The sequence below is a fragment of the Buceros rhinoceros genome, unplaced genomic scaffold (genome assembly GCF_000710305.1).
Source record: "Buceros rhinoceros silvestris isolate BGI_N320 unplaced genomic scaffold, ASM71030v1 scaffold793, whole genome shotgun sequence".
Taxonomy (NCBI): Eukaryota; Metazoa; Chordata; class Aves; order Bucerotiformes; family Bucerotidae; genus Buceros; species Buceros rhinoceros.
In genome coordinates this window covers 54,058-58,230 of record NW_010405250.1, presented here as the reverse complement: position 1 = coordinate 58,230, position 4,173 = coordinate 54,058, and the positions used below count along the sequence as shown (strand labels likewise).

The window sequence follows — 4,173 nt, the reverse complement described above, 5'->3', positions numbered from 1 at the left end:
CAGTAGAGAACAAAACCAAAGCTTAACAAAAGGCAGCTGAGGAGGCCCAAAAATGCATGGGAGGCCACGTGGACTTTTGCAAAGCAAACATACGTACTGTTAAATTAACAGCATCTTCCATGCACACAGAACACCTGCTGCTGTCGTGTTTTTCATTCAGTCAAAAAGGAAATCAAAAAAAGTCGACACTGCAGAACAAGGTGGGTGTCTGGGTGATGGAGGATATAGAGAAAGTGGAATTACTGAATGCATTTTTGGCTTTAGTCTTCACTGCTAAGGCCAGCCCACAGGAGTCCCAGACCTTGGAAGTAGAGGGCAAAGTCAGGAGAAAGGAAGACTTTTCCTTGATTGAGGAGGATCAGGGTAGAGACGGTTTAGATAAGCTGGACGTCTACAGATCCATAGGCCCCAATGGAATTCACCCATGAGTGCTTAGATAGCTAGCAGATGTTATTGCTAAACCACTCTCCATCATCTTTGAAAAGTCCTGGAGAACAGGAGAGGTGCCTGAGGACTGGAGGAAAGCCAGTGCCACTCCAGTCTTCAAAAAGGGTAAGAAAGAGGACCCAGGAAAATACTGTCCAGTCAGGCTCAATTCTGTTCCTGGAGAGGTAACAGAACAGTTCATTCTGGAGGTCATCTCTAAGCATGTGGAGGAAATAAAGGTTATCAGGAGTGGTTAACATGGATTCACCAATCTGGTAACATTCTATAATATCATGACTAGCTGGGTAGATGAGGAAAGAGCAGTGGATGTTGTCTACCTTGACTTCAGCAAGGCTTTTGACACTGTCTCCTGTAATATCCTCAAAAGGAAGCTTAGGAAGTGTGTATTAGATTAGTGACAATGAGGTGGATTGAGAACTGACTGAATGACAGAGCTGAGAGTCTTGTTATCAGTGGCAGAATCTAGCGGGAGGCCTCTAGCTAGCAGTGTTCCCCAGAGGTCAGTACTGGGTCCAGTCTTGTTCAACATCTTCATCAATGACCTGGATGAAGGGACAGAGTGCACCCTCAGCAAGTTTGCTAATGATACGAAACTGCAAGGATGGCTGACACACAGAAGGCTGCACAGCCATTCAGTGAGACCTGGACAGGTTGGAGAGTTGGACAGATTGGAATCCAATGAAGTTCAGCAAGGACAAGTGTAGGGTCCTGCACCTAGGGAGGAATAACCCCATGTGCCAGTACAGGTTGGGGGTTGACTTGCTGGAAAGCAGCTCCACAGAGAATGACCTGGGAGTCCTTGTGGATAACAAGTTAACCATGAGCCAGCAGTGTGGTCTTGTGACCAAGAAAGCATTAAGAGTGTGGCCAGCAGGTTTAGGGAGCTTCTCTTCCCCTTCTACTCTGCCCTGGTGAGGCCACATCTGTAGTACTGTGTCCAGCTGCAGTCTCCCCAGTTCAAGAAAGACAAGGAACTACTGGAAAGAGTCTTGTGGAGGGCTATGAAGATCATTAGGAAACTGAAACATGTCTTTTGTAAGGAAAGGCTGAGGGACCTGGAAAAGGGAAGATTGAGAAGGGGTCTGATCAATGCTTATAACTATCTAAAAGGTGGGTGGCAGGAGGATGGGATCAGACACTTCTCATTGATGCCCAGTGACAGGACAAGGGGCAATGGGAACAAACTGGAACATGGGAAGTTTTGTCTAAACATGAGGGGAAACTTTTTTACTTTGAGGGTGGCAGAGTGCTGGAACAGGTTGCCCAGAGAGATTGTGGAGTCTCATTCTCTGGAGATACTCAAAACCTGCCTGGATGTGATCCTGCTCTAGATAGAACTGTTTTAGCAGGGTGGTTGGATTAGATGGTCTCCAGAGAGCATTTCCAACCCTTACCATTCTGTGTAATTCTGTGTGTGAACAATTCTGAAATACAATTTCTTCCTTGACTAGTAATTTTCTGTCACTCACTCATTCATAACACCTCCTTATCTGTGTATCCCAGAGGCTTTTGGAAATTGGATAATAGTGACAAGAAGAATAATCAGTCGAGTGCTGGCGTCCTCCTTTAGCAACTAGTTATCACTTGGAATGTGTCCAGGCTCAACATCCAGGAAATTCAGAACCACACAACTGTCTTCAAATTCATTGAATCTGTGCATGTAAGTCAGAATTTAGCCCCTGGACTCCAGTATATCCCTGTGAAAATGTTTTCCCCATGTAAATGTACATAAAACTTACATAAAATTCCATATGCTTTCTGACACCTCCCTTTGGTGTCCATCTCATGGCTCGCATCTGAGGGCTCTCATCTGATATCTGTCAGGCTAGATTGTACACGTAGACACAAGCCTGATCCTCAATCTGGGATGCCTTCACAGGCATCAAAGCAGGTAACATCCATAATTTTCTTCTATTCCTTGAAGTGGTAATTAACACTGTTCTTAGAGGACAAGAATAACACTATTCTGGGCTGCCCTGATATTCTTGATGAGAAAAGGTAAATTTGTTTACTCCCTCAGTCTGCCTCACCACTGCAGCCAAGGAAGGAACAAAGACATGAGCAGAAACCCTTCCTCATTTCCAGATCCCATTTCAGATAACTCACATAGGGCTTGATGGCTTTTGTTTTTTCTGTTGATAAATAATCCAAGTCACCGGCTGTTCATTATTGGTTTTGACCTATAGTAAAATAAAAAAGTAATAAAAAATTACCAGTGGTATGATTTAAAAATCTGTTTATTGACACAGCATAGAAACATATTAGGAGCTACATCACTTTTCATGCCCACAGCCATGAGATGAATATGAGCAACAATTACTGTCTCTTTCTACCTCAAACATCTATGAGAATGGAAGAGATTTGCTACTTGCTCTGAAAGTCAGCAATTCTGGTTATTTTCAGATTGCTCAGGCAAAAATTCAAAAGTAGGCCCTTGCAAAATAAAGTTCAGCGAGGTGCAGGGTGAAATTTAACTTCAGCTTTTTAATTGTCATAATCAAATAATAGTTATGCTCTTGGGCTTTCTCTTTGTAACTGTATGTGCATACAGTACCAGCTAATTTTTGCCAGCTTCTGAATTCTCAAATGTCTACCTATTGCTTGATTTTTACAGAGGATCTGTGTGCATTGTTCAGATAGTTGTGGGTATTCATCCCTTTCGCAAATTCAGCCAGAAGTTTCAAAGGATTAGATCGGCCATGTCTAAAGGAGAGTACTCCTAATCAAATACCTCCCCTCAAGTTGTATACTTCAACTATTCAACTGAAACCCTCTTAAATCAAAAGAATATTTGTGTCTAAAAGTAAACATTACATACCGTACAAAAGAGAGTAAATATAGCTGAGACACTGAAATACTCCCACTGATAGTATGTATTCATTTTCTGTAACTGGTTTGGGGGACGCAGCTGGAAAAATAGTGCCATCCAGTTTGAAGTGAAACACACACGTCGTGTCTCTTTATCTCTTATAAGAAATGTAATTTTAAAAGTGTTCAAATAATGATTTAAGCAATTCTGGTGCCAAAACACCCGAAGCTAGGGGGCACAATTTTAATTTACACACAGGTCCATTTTCATCACGCTGGCAGCATCAGGTGGAATTTTATTTTCGTACCCTTCAAAGCTGACATGACATGTCAGAGCTGTGCACAGTGGATGCAGAAGAGGCATCAGAGCAGCAAGGAAGCTATCTTTCAGAGAGAAGGTCTCTTTGAATATTCAAGAGAAAGTGGGCTCAGATTTGGATGATTTGGATGAGCCTGCTTGTAACAGCTTAGTTCATCTGCTGTGATGTTAGCCATTTTGATCTTCTCAGTGGAGGGAATTAAAAATCTGTTTACGCATTTTCCAAATGATGCAGAAAGAGGTGAGGCTCCAGTAAGGCCTCTAATCTGGAGGGCAACATGCTATGAAGGAAAAAAAGTAACCTTTTTCTGTAGCTCTTTGAAGTCCTTAAGAGGTTTCAAATGCTAAAGGGTAAAGGCAGGTCAGTGAGCAGGGTTGAGGGAAGGTGATCAAAGAAGGAAATTAAAGCACTTCATCCTGTAGTTCTAAAATTTATTATATTAATAGTATCACCACACTGCAGCTCCTAGCTGCAACACAACTGAAGCTGGCAAAGAGCAGCAGTAGGTAACATGTAGTCATCCTAGAGTAGCGTGGAGAGGAGGGAATTTTGGCAAAGGCAACAGGCAAGCCTTATCGCAAAAACATTCAGAGGTGTT

At 42.6% G+C, this 4,173-nt stretch overlaps 1 pseudogene; it reads left to right on the top strand.

Moving 5' to 3' along the window:
- The first annotated feature begins 215 nt into the window (after window positions 1–215).
- Window positions 216–1,321, top strand: LOC104491257 (annotated as a pseudogene).
- The last annotated feature ends 2,852 nt before the right edge of the window (window positions 1,322–4,173 follow it).